We start from the raw sequence: 13,069 nt of genomic DNA, 5'->3' as shown, positions 1-13,069 counted from the left end.
TTACGGCACAGGTGGAGCGGAATCTGGGGTCCTGTTATGGCACAGGTGGAGCGAAATCTGGTGTCCTGTTACGGCACAGGTGGAGCGGAATCTGGGTTCCTGTTACGGCACAGGTGGAGCGGAATCTGGGTTCCTTTTACGGCACAGGTGGAGCGGAATCTGGGTCCTGCTATGGCACAGGTGGAGCGGGTTCTGGTGCACTTTTATAGCACAGGTGGAGAAGGAGATGGGATCCTGTCCTCTGTCCACAATTTATACAGCCTCTCAATATAGCCTGAACCGAAAATCACGAGGAATACCATACTGAACACTGCCACTTTCTTGTGAATTAGTCCATTGTTTGGTTTTAGAGACCACTTTTCACAATATTGAGGCTGCATAAATTTACATCTGTGAACAGAGTAACACCATATTGAACACTGCAATTACGTGTGTGTATTTATCTGCTAAATTCTGGTCTGAGAGACCACTCTCACCTAAACTGAGGCTGTAGACATCTACCATTGTGGACAGAAGAACACTGCCATGTTATGTTCGAACCTACTTGCCACTATCTAGCTTGAGAGATCTCTTTCACCTAAATAGGTAGCCCCCAAAAAACTTCTGTATAGACTACAATCTTATGGTTAGAGGATATACCTCCACCCATAAATTGTATAGGAGACATCTCCTTATTGGATTGATTCATTGCCCCTGATGAAGTCCTAAGGGACGAAATGGAAATGCGTCGGGACACGGATCTGCACTGCATGTGGCACTTTTTTGAAGAATCCGAAAGAGTGAAATGAAATCTTTCTGGTGGATGAACTGTCAATAAATGTTTACTTGATTTTACAAATTTTTATTGATTTATTGTATGTACAGCCACTTTGTGGTATACTTAGCGCACCCCTATTCTCTTTTCATATATATATATACATATATATATATATTTTTTACAGATGTCTTTGGCGCTAGGGAATCTCTTAGTGTGTACCAGGCCTCTTCAACTTCTGCTGCCTCCGTGCTGGAGGGTTGCCAACCTCCAAGAATACCAAAGAGCACAAAAAAAAAAAGTAGCAGGGGGCGCTGAAGTGAAATGTAGGCTCAATGGGGCAGATGTATTAAGCCTGGAGAAGAGATAAACTGGAGATAAAGTGGAGATAACTTGGAAGAGTTAACGCACCAGCCAATCAGCTGTGTTTGAAATATGACAGTTGGGATCTGATTGGCTGGTGCGTTATCTCCTTCCAGTTTATCTCTTCACCAGGCTTAATACATCTGCCCCAATACACTTTAGTAAAATTTACTGGTACACAAAAGAATAAATGCAGTTAATTCTGTGCAAATGCACACTTGAATATGAAATTGTGCATATATTTACACAACCTACACATACAGAAAAAGAAAAAAACAGAATAAAACAAAAACACAAGAAGAAATACAAAAAAACTATTAAAATAAAAATGGATAAATATGAAAATAAAAAGGGGAGGGGGAATAAGGGGGAACAATGGACAAATAAATAAGCAGCACTTGATTAGCAACCTGTGTTGGGCACAATGTGCCATCCAATTGTTTAGTAAAAAGTTACCCGCGTCCGGGTATAGAAGTAAGTTAGTTTGGGATATCCGTTATTAAAAAGATACAAAGGTAACTGACCATTTAGCATATAGGTGCCTGGCTCCTGCGGACCCTACTCTGCCCTGTTGGCTTTTTTCTCTCATTCCCTCTTTTTCCATGATTCCACACCCCCCCCATCCCCCTCCTTTCTCTCTCTAGTCTGCTCACCCCCCCCCCCCATCCTCTCATTTCACTTTTACACCCCATATCTTTACTCTTTTTCGCTCTCTTGCTCCCCACCAGCTCACACCATCACCCACCCCCTCATCTCGCCCCACTCATCTCACCACACCTCATCTTTCTGTGGACCCTCCTACATCCCAATGTGAAGCTGTGTCACCAGGACCATTGAAAGGGAAAAAAAAAAAAAAGGAGAAAAGGGGAAGGAGCAGAAAAGAGGACAGATGGGGTGAGGGGGGTGAGAAAAAAAAAAGGGGAGAGAGGCAAGTCAGAGAAAGGATTGAGATGAGAAGTAGGAAGTAGGTGATGGCGGGCTTAAGGTGGCCATACACACGCAGATTTATCTGCAGATCTGTCTGGTTGGAACAAAAACATAGTTATGGATGAGAGCAAAGGACAGTTGACCATTTGCTTGGAAATGCTGGAAAACTGTCACTCATCCATTACCATGTTTTTGTTCCAACCAGCCAGATCTGAAGATAAATCTTACTAGTGTATGGGCATCTTTAGAGTGGAGGATGAGGTGAGATGGGATAGGTGGGGTGAGCCGACGGGGGGGTGGACAGACAAGGGGTGAGCCGACGGGGGGGTGGACAGACAAGGGATGAGCCGACGGGGGGTGGGTGATGGCGTGAGCTTAGTGTTCCCGCTAGGCTGTTTTAGTGGGGCACTGCGCCCTGCCCGATTTTTAAAGGGCAAAATGCGCCCTGCTGGCTATAGAAAAAAAAAAGAGTGAAAAGAGCGAAAAAGAGGAAAGATGGGGTGGCTCCCTATTAATGGGCCCCCCATACATTAGCCTGACTTGTCCAAGGGACAAGTCGGACCTGATTTCCCTGGCAGCCTCCCGGGAGGAGTCACACATGATTAGGCATTTGATGTGCCAAGTTCTGCATATGATATATCGCAACTCCCGGGGAGCTACAGTGGGAGCTGCGAGGCAGAATCAGCAGGCGAGGGACGCTGGGGAGCTGCAGGGGGGTAGCCGGGTATGGTAACTTGACAAATAGGCAGCGGGGCATGCTGGGGAGCCGGGCAGGGGACACAGAGGCAGCACGCGGGGGGACGCTGGTGAACTGGCGAGGGATACGAGAGAGCTGGGCAGGAGGATTGGGGACTCACTTTGAAAGAAAATAAATAAAAAATACAAATAAATGGTCAGCCAGTGATTGGCTGAGAGCTCTCTCAGTTAATTGCTGATTGGCTGAGAGAGCTCTCTTAGCCAATCACTGGCTGCCCATTAATTTGTAATGGTTTTTTTTTTCTCCTTGCAGAGACTAGTCCCCGATCCTCCTGCCCAGTTCCCTCGTTTCCCTCGCCGGTACACCGCCCCGCCCCCCCACTGCCTGTGTCCCCTGCCCAGCATTCCAGCGCCCCCCCCCCCCCCCCCTATTTGACAGCTTACAATGCCCAGCTCCCCCCCATGCAGCTCCCCAGCATCTACCTGTCTCTTCGGCGTCACCGCTCGCTACTACTGCCTGCCTCTGTCACTGCCCTTGCAGTGTCCCCCACCCGCTGATCCTGCCTGGAGGCTGCACATAAGATTTAGGAAATCTTATGTGCAGCCGGTCCGACTGCCGACTCAGAGGTGCACGGGACCGCGCATCAGATCGGAGGAGATGTCTAAACATGCGATTTGGGCTGATTTCATGGCCCGATTCATCTGAATCGGTTGAAATCGTGCCCAAATCGCATAGTGTATGGGGGCCTTAAGAGTGGGCGACAGGGCACAGTGAGTAAGAGAGAAAAAGAGAGAAGAGTGGGGGAGTGAGGGGACAGTCAGAAGACAGAGGTGACAGTGTATATACATATTTAGTGGCTCTGCTTGTGCTCCACGTCCTCTGTCCTGTTCAACCTCCCAGCGGCGTGCAGCTCTGGCTTCCCGCAAGAGGTAGCAGACAAGTCCCAGCAGTGCGCAGCCTCGGACTCCCATGGGAGGGGGCAGGTGGGTCCAGGCGGTGCATGGCTCAAGCTCCCATGGGGTGAGCCAACGGGGGGTGACACACACGGGGTGAGGAGGGGTGGCGGGAGCAGCTGCGGGTGAGAACTGAGGAGGGAGGAGTACGCAGCCATTGGGTGGATGAGATGCAGAAGGGAGGGTGCGTGGGTGAGGGGTTCGCGGGTGGAGGGTGAGTGCACGGATGAGGGGTGCGAGGGCGTGCGTGGGTGAGAACTGATGGGGGTGGCCGGGGTAATCATGGGTGTTGTGCACGGCCGCCGGGCGTGTGCGGGGGCTAGGTGCAGCCATGGGTGTAAAACGTGTACCTGCAGTGCTTATAGCGCAATCTCCGCGCTCCCGCTGCTACAGCTATCCCCGATTCCCCACGCTCCTGCCGCTTCAAACTTCTTAGTCAAATGGGTGTGACGTCAACTGAGGGAGCGGGTCACATGGGGGACGACGTCATCAAGGCTCCTTTCCACGAAGGGAATCTAGCCACTACCATACTAGCATGGACTGAGGAGAGCCAGAGGATGTCTATATACAACCAGCGGCTCCTCCACCCAAATTGGTTAATTGACCGCCTATTGGCCAATCAGGAGTCGCAAGGCCGCTAGGCAGCCAATAGTGCTAATCAGCTGCAGGAATATGCGGGAGGGTGCATGGAGGGCAGCAGGAGGGGGCAGCAGGAGGGTGCAGGTGGGGGCAGCAGGAGGGTGCAGCAGGAGGGTGCAGCAGGAGGGTGCAGGTGGGGGCAGCAGGAGGGTGCAGGTGGGGGCAGCAGGAGGGTGCAGGTGGGGGCAGCAGGAGGGTGCAGGTGGGGGCAGCAGGAGGGTGCAGGTGGGGGCAGCAGGAGGGTGCAGGTGGGGGCAGCAGGGGGGTGCAGCAGGGGGGTGCAGGTGGGGGCAGCAGGAAGGTGCAGGTGGGGGCAGCAGGGGGGCTCCATGGAGGGCGGCTGCATGGAGGTGGCAGGGGGGCAGCAGGAGGGTGCCGGTGGGGGCTGCAGGAGGGTGCCGGTGGGGGCTGCAGGAGGGTGCCGGTGGGGGCTGCAGGAGGGGGCAGCAGGCGGGTGCAGCAGGAGGGGGCAGCAGGCGGGTGCAGCAGGCGGGGGCAGCTGGCGGGTGCAGGTGGGGGCAGCTGGCGGGTGCAGGTGGCGGGCTCCATGGAGGGAAGCAGGGGGTGCATAAAGGCAGCAGGGGGGTGACGGAGGGTGCAGGTGGGCAGCAAGAGGGTGCAGGTGGGCAGCAGAAGGGTGCAAGAGGGTGCCGGTGGGGGCAGCAGGCGGGTGCCGGTGGGGGCAGCAGGCGGGTGCCGGTGGGGGCAGCAGGCGGGTGCCGGTGGGGGCAGCAGGCGGGTGCAGGGGGTGCCGGTGGGGGCTGCAGGAGGGTGTAGGTGGGAGCAGCAGGCGGGTGCAGGTGGAGGCAGCAGAGGGGCGGCATGGAGGTGGCAGGGGGGCGGCCTGGAGGGCGGCAGGGGGTGCATAAAAGCAGCAGGGGGGTGACGGAGGGCAGCAGGCGGGTGCCGGTGGGGGCAGCAGGCGGCTGATGCAGGAGGGTGCAGGTGGGGGATGCAGGAGGGTGCAGGTGGGGGCGGCATGGAGGGCAGCATGGAGGGCGGCAGGGGGGGCAGCATGGAGGGTGGCAGGGGGGGCAGCATGGAGGGAAGCAGGGGGTGCATAAAGGCAGCAGGGGGTGACGGAGGGTGCATGTGGGCAGCAGAAGGGTGCAGGTGGGCAGCAGGGGGTGCAAGAGGGCAGCAGGGGGGTGCAGGTGGGGGCAGCAGGAGGGTGCAGGTGGGGGCAGCAGGAGGGTGCAGGTGGGGGCAGCAGGAGGGTGCAGGTGGGGGCAGCAGGTGGGGGCAGCAGGTGGAGGGTGCAGCAGGAGGGGGCAGCAGGCGGGGGCAGCAGGCGGGGGCAGCAGGCGGGCGGCAGGGGGGCTGCATGGAGGGCGGCAGGGGGGCTGCATGGAGGGCGGCAGGGGGGCTGCATGGAGGGCGGCAGGGGGGCTGCATGGAGGGCGGCACGGATCAATACATGGCAGCTGGCGGAGAGCAGGCAGCGGCTGCAGGTACAGGGGATGTGTGCACCCCGAGACCCAGTCTGAAGTAGGGAGTGACGGGGACACAGCCGCCGGGTCAGGCTGTCTGAGGGGGGAGCGGGAGGGTGTCCCTGCAAGAAGCCCGGAGAAGCAGCCAGTCCCCCGCCCGCTGTCCTCCCTGCATACCTGCGTGTATGCTCACCGGTCCCTGTTCCAGAGCTGCCGGGATAGCGGCACTGACAGCCGCATGAGTACTGCGAGCTGGGTCCCCCGCTCATTACTTATGCGGCAGCTCTGGAACAGGGACCGGTCAGCATACACGCAGGGAAGACAGCGGGCGGGGGGCTGACAAGCATTGGGACAGCATGCAGGGGGACTCCTAAATCCCCCGGCGGCACACAGGGGACGTCAGACGGGGGACACAGTCCCCCCTTCCCTTCCAAACCACGCAGCAGTGCACTCTCTCCCCCTCCACCCATCTAACACACCAGGGGCATAGATGGGGGGAGAAGAGTGTAAACGTGTAATAAACCCGCGGGAAACTGTACCTGACGCCGCTGTGGGACTCACGACTCGAACGTGCTGCCTGTTTCCTGCAGCGGGAAAACTGTGCTGCGTGCTGACTCCTCCCCCTGATGACGACAGCAGTCACATGGCCGTGACGTCATCAAACCTCCTTTCCACGAAGGGAATCTAGCTGCTACCCTCCTCTCTCGCCCCGGGAGAGGAAGCTACTCCCGACTTCCGGCATGTGCGTTCCAACTGACTTCCTGTATCCGGTCTACTTCCGGTCTCCCTGCGTTCCACCTGGCTTCCCGCTCGCAGCGCGCCTCAGCTTCTCTCCGGGACCAGCGGCGCCGGTCTTCATTCCTTCGGTCCGGACGTAAGTAGGGTGTTGTATTCCGGGTAACCGGGTGTGCAGCAGGGTAACCCCCGTATTGGGCCCTGATTATTGGGGGGTTATGTAATGCAGCCTAGGTTGTATCTGTTCCCGGCCGCGGTGCATCATATACACATCCCAATGGCTGCTATACAGTGTTACATTGTGTGATATGAACATTTTGCAGCCTTATACATTTACATCCGTCACATATAAGAAACAACCTGTAATTTGGTATAGATCTGATGTGTGACGTATCAGGCAGCAGTGTATAGAAACATTTGTATTGTAACTTGATGTATACATATATAACAAACATATGAAAGAATTATATCAGCAGCGTATTGTAAGTAATAGAGAGAAAGGAAAGTTAAGGGGAAGAACAAGTCGGGTGTGAGAACCATCTTCCGGACATCGGGAGAGCGCTGTGCGGTTTCCTATTGTATACGGGATTGCTCAGGATGGGGGTCGATGCCTGGTAGCGATATTTTTGTATGTATCCGGTTCCCAGAATTCTAGCCAGGGGAATGTGTCAGACGCAGACATTATAATGCCGTCCATTGTTCTATACACTTCTATCCTCTGGGACCATTGGGAAAGGGGCGGTGGGAAGGTGGAATCCCAGTGGAGCGGTATGACTGCTTTTGCCGCGCTAATAACAATTCTGGACCATCAGGAATTTCTGGGCCTAGGATTTCTCTTGTGAGCGCTATCGCCTCCTTCCTAAAGGGCCGGAAAGTCAAACATGGCCACCAGATATGTGGTGGGGAACCAAAGTCGGCATGAATGTTTTTTTTTAACCTGACTTCGCCACTGCCCAAGTGGTTATAATGGTGTGCCGAGCGTAGCGAGCCATGCGGGGGACGGGGTACTGTTATGAGGATATGTCAGGCATCTTTTCATGTGTCAACCAATTCCATGTTAACCATTTTCCCGTTGTCGACCTAATCACTGTGGACCATATCCCCTCCCTGCAGCCTTGGTCCCCCCACTAGTGACTAATCCTACCCCACCCCTCCCTGCAGCCTAAAACGGAGACAGCCTCTAACTAACATTAACATTCCAAGGACCTTCACCAACCCCGAGGTACCGCCATCATCTATTGGGTCACAGAACTGCAGGAGGTTCTGCATCTTCCATTAAAGCCGCCCACGGGGTCTTTTGGTACCATCTACACCAGGCATTCCCAACCACGGTCCTCAAGGCACACCAACAGTGCAGGTTTTGTAGATATCCATGCTTGAGCACAGGTGACTTAATTAGTATCTGAGGGATTCTGATTAAACCATCTGTGCTGAAGCCTGGATACAATCCTGCTACGATCCGGCATTTGGGGGCGGTAACCAGGCGCTCTCTGGGAGTGTCCGGGAATACACAGGCGTGCCCAGCCGTGTCAGGGGGAAGTCATGTGACGTCAGCTCCGCCCCTGATCAGCCACTGAGTAAGTCCTGGGCTCCGCACAGACTGCACACACGGGAAAAACCATTTGATGACTCGCAGGCTTGCCAGGGCGGAATCTCACTCTGGCGGGGCGGCGTATATCTTATATAAGGGCTCTGAAACTTAGCAGCCAGCTCTGAATTAGGCCCCTAGGTGAGCATATGGAAAGATCCCTGTTTTAGACTGATTCCTTGTGCCAAGGTAGCGCTTGGCAAAGTGTTTGTATCCGGGCGGTTCCCGTGCTTAGATGTGAGCTATTTGGCTTACGGGCGGATATATGCATTGGATAGAATACACATAGATATCAGCAGCTGGCATTTATTTTTTCCTTAAATATGTGCACTGAAAAAGCCGCCGATACTCAGTAAAATGCATGATTACATGACACCGCAGTCGCCTTCACTGTGATAACGATATCAACCACTGGCAGAGGGTGTAACGCCACAGCCGGGGCACATTCCTGACACCCTGTCTAGCGTATCCCCTGGCTATGGCGTTACTCCCTCTGCTAGCGGTATCACTTAATCTATCACAGCCAGATCCGGGGCCGCGCTTTTGCATCACACACATCGATATTCTGCCATTTTCTGAGCGATTTCTTTAAGTTATGTAAAATCGATCAGAAAATAGCTGAATATCGCCTTGTGTGTAGGGCCCATTACTGTATCATTTCCCATCATGTTGGGGCTGCAGAGAGCGCTGGTCTTCCCGCACACGCTGGATCAAACCATTTCCAGAGGGGGTTCCACATTATTCATTATGTACCAAACAAAAAAGAAACCAAATAAAAGGGACTATGTAAAAACCGGACCGGACTAGACTCCGGACCGCCGGACAGGACATCAAAATCTGCAGTCCAGAGCTTATAGGGTCCGGTCCGGGGGGTGTCTTGTCCAGGGGGGTCCCTGTGATAGCTATCATCAGGGACATGTGGAAGGGGAGATTACAGCCTCCCCATGTGGTCCAGACTGTCCGTTCTTTGCTACATGCCCGGACCATACAGGGACGCTTTATTCTACCCCTCCTCCTCTACCTGGTGACAGGTGTCACAGGCAGCCCCCCAGGACAGGACATCCCCGGACAGGACACCCCCCGGACCGGACGCTACAAGCTCCAAAATGCAGAGTTTGATGTCTGGTCCGGCGGTTTTGTCCTGGTCCGGTTTTTACCCATACCCCAAATAAAATAACTTCCAATTCCCATTAGTGCACAGCTCCAGAGCAGGGTGCTAGTGACACCCATTTACAATCAATGTCAGGCCATCATCGGTGGGTTTGCTATCAGTGGTGGAGATCTGATCTGGCAGAGGAGGCTGCAATGTTTTTATTTGTCACCCGGCACAGGGGGAATGGTACTGACTGAGCCCCAAACACTGTATCCCAGCAGCTCACTGTACGGTGTGTGACGGGCATCGATGAATCACCATCGATGCAAAACACAGATGACACCATCGGCAGTTGATGGGGAGATGACTGGGCAGCAGGAAGGGTATGGAACAGGGGGCACAGGGGTGGGTATGGAACAGGGGGCACAGGGGTGAGAGTCTAAAGTGTATCACAATAACAGTAGTAATAGTAGTACAGGTATAATACCGATCACCGGCTGCTGCCTCCGAGACCGAGTCCTCTTCCTGCTGCTCAGCAAGCCGCACGGCGGAAACTGGTATTAACCCCCATCAAGCGGGAAGCCGGGTGGAACGCATTTCCCGGAAGAGGAGTGGAACGCAGACCCCGGTCGGGTAGAAGCACACATACCTTAAATCGGGAGTGCATATTATCTTGCGGGTGAGAGGAAGCTGTGACTGGTTGGGGGTATGTGTGTGTATAGATATTACATGGCAACACATGAATTATGAAGGTGTAACGCCAGCACCATGTGGCTGTGACCCCCCCATCCCCCCACCTCATGGCCTAGGGACTCCGACACAATGGCTGCACATCTCCCACATCATCATTCCCCCCTCATATCTCCCTGACTCTCACCATGGTGACCCTTCAGGCACACCTCAGCCTAATAATAAGCACTGTATACCCTCATATGCGCTACCATGGCGTCAGTACCACATCACATCGCCCAAACCCCCCTCATAATGCCCACCGGCTATCCGCATAATAACTTACTGCCCGCTTTATAATTGCCCCTCATCCCCATGTCATATATTCAGTATAACATGTCCCTGCTTCATACTGCTCCTGTGAGCGCCAGGCTAATAGCGGCCATCACAGTACATGTAACTTACTTAGGTATGAAACAGAGAGATGAGCATGTCCTGCTGTTTATAACTATTGTATTTATTCCTGGACAGTGAAGTGTTAAAGCACCATAGTCTTTATTAGAAGTCACATGAGGATGAGACACGTCCTTGCTTCTCTGGGGATGGACCAGGACAGGAGTCACATGACTGAGAGGATATTAAATCTCACCCTGGAGATCATCTACCTGCTGACTGGGGAGGTGAGGGATTTCCGGAATGTAATGAAACACGGATGAGTTCGGAGATTGATGCAGAACATTCTAGAACAAATTTTAATGGTAATAAAACTTTGGGGTTTTTTTGTGTCTCCTGCAACACAGGATTACACAGTAGTGAAGAAGAAAGATCCTGTGACACCCAATGTATGCTCCAGTGTGTCAGGAGGACAAAGCAGGACCCAGAACCACACCCCACTGACTCCCTCTCACTCACCGATACATGAGAGAAACACTGACCAGAGGATCCTGGAACTCACCAACAAGATCATCCAGCTGCTGACTGGAGAGGTGACTGCTGGGAATGGGACGTTATACAGTAACACGGGGGGGATGTGACCGGAGAGGTGGCTGCTGGGAATGGAACGTTATACAGTAACACTGGGGGAGATAACAGGAGAGGTGACTGCTGGGAATGGGATGTTATACAGTAACACCGGGGGATGTGACCGGAGAGGTGACTGCTGGGAATGGGACGTTATACAGTAACACCGGGGATGTGACCGGAGAGGTGACTGCTGGGAATGGGACATTATACAGTAACACCGGGGGATGTGACCGGAGAGGTGACTGCTGGGAATGGAACGTTATACAGTAACACTGGGGGATGTGACCGGAGAGGTGACTGCTGGGAATGGGGCATTATACAGTAACACCTGGGATGTGACCGGAGAGGTGACTGCTGGGAATTGGGCATTATACAGTAACACTGGGGGATGTGACCGGAGAGGTGACTGCTGGGAATGGAACGTTATACAGTAACACCGGGGGATGTGACCGGAGAGGTGACTGCTGGGAATGGAACGTTATACAGTAACACCGGGGGATGTGACCGGAGAGGTGACTGCTGGGAATGGGATATTATACAGTAACACCGGGGGATGTGACCTGAGAGGTGACTGCTGGGAATGGGGCGTTATACAGTAACACGGGGGGGGGGGGGGATGTGACCGGAGAGGTGACTGCTGGGAATGGGACGTTATACAGTAACACTGGGGGACATAACAGGAGAGGTGACTGCTGGGAATGGGACGTTATACAGTAACACCGGGGGATGTGACCGGAGAGGTAACTGCTGGGAATGGGACATTATACAGTAATACGGGGAGGATGTGACGGGAGAGGTGACTGCTGGGAATGGGACGTTATACAGTGACACCGGGGATGTGACCGGAGAGGTGAATGCTGGGAATGGGGCATTATACAGTAACACCGGGGAATGTGACCGGAGAGGTGACTGCTGGGAATGGGACATTATACAGTAACACAGGGGATGTAACAGGAGAGGTGAATGCTGGGAATGGGACATTATACAGTAACACTGGGGGGATGTGACCGGAGATGTGACTGCTGGGAAAGGACGTTATACAGTAACATGGGGGGGGAGATAACAGGAGAGGTGACTGCTGGGAATTGGACGTTATACAGTAACACCAGGGGATGTGACCAGAGAGGTGACGGCGGGGAATGGGATGTTCTACAGCAACACCGGGTGATGTGACCGGAGAGGTGACTGCTGGGAATGGGACGTTATACAGTAACACCGGGGGAATGTAACCAGAGAGGTGACTGCTGGGAATGGGACGTTATAAAGTAACATCGGGGGGGATGTGACCGGAGAGGTGACTGCTGGGAATGGGACGTTATACAGTAACACCGGGGGGATGTGACCAGAGAGGTGACTGCTGGGAATGGGACGATATAAAGTAACACCGGGGGATGTGACCGGAGAGGTGACTGCTGGGAATGGGACGTTATACAGTAACACCGGGGGATGTGACCGCTGGGAATGGGACTTTATACAGTAACACCAGGGGATGTGACCAGAGAGGTGACTGCTGGGAATGGGACGTTATAAAGTAACATCGGGGGGGATGTGACCGGAGAGGTGATTGCTGGGAATGGGACGTTATACAGTAACACCGGGAGGATGTGACCAGAGAGGTGACTGCTGGGAATGGGGACGTTATATAGTAACACCGGGGGATGTGACCGGAGAGGTGACTGCTGGGAATGGGACGTTATACAGTAACACTGGGGGATGTGACCGGAGAGGTGACTGCTGGGAATGGGACGTTATAAAGTAACATCGGGGGGGGATGTGACCGGAGAGGTGATTGCTGGGAATGGAACATTATACAGTAACACTGGGGAGGTGGCTGCTGGGAATGGGGCATTATACAGTAACACCGGGGGTTGTGACCGGAGAGGTGACTGCTGGGAATGGGACGTTATAAAGTAACATCGGGGGGGATGTGACCGGAGAGGTGATTGCTGGGAATGGAACATTGTACAGTAACACTGGGGAGGTGGCTGCTGGGAATGGGGCATTATACAGTAACACCGGGGGTTGTGACCGGAGAGGTGATTGCTGGGAATGGGACGTTATACAGTAACACCGGGGGGATGTGACCAGAGAGGGGACTGCTGGGAATGGGACGATATAAAGTAACACCGGGGGGGATGTGACCGTAGAGGTGACTGCTGGGAATGGGACGTTATACAGTAACACCAGGGGATATGACC

General features: G+C 54.0%; 2 protein-coding genes across 4 annotated transcripts in view; one reads left to right on the top strand and one right to left on the bottom strand.

Moving 5' to 3' along the window:
- LOC146010072 (uncharacterized) overlaps positions 1–6,412 on the bottom strand; it is a 50,235-nt gene extending 43,823 nt beyond the window's left edge. For 2 of the 3 annotated variants that reach the window (XM_083150952.1, XM_083150950.1), the window contains exon 1: positions 6,303–6,407. The gene's annotated coding sequence lies outside the window, so the exon portion shown is untranslated. Of the gene's footprint in view, positions 1–6,302 lie in introns of all 3 variants that reach the window. The other variant, XM_083150951.1, reaches the window with a different exon arrangement.
- LOC146009529 (uncharacterized) overlaps positions 1–13,069 on the top strand; it is a 208,487-nt gene that overhangs the window by 111,594 nt on the left and 83,824 nt on the right. The gene's annotated exons all lie outside the window — the stretch shown is intronic.

This window comes from Crinia signifera, chromosome 6, assembly GCF_055691185.1.
Source record: "Crinia signifera chromosome 6, ASM5569118v1, whole genome shotgun sequence".
Classification (NCBI taxonomy): domain Eukaryota; kingdom Metazoa; phylum Chordata; class Amphibia; order Anura; family Myobatrachidae; genus Crinia; species Crinia signifera.
Note: the sequence above shows the minus strand (reverse complement) of the source record. Positions and strands in the feature narration are given on the sequence as shown.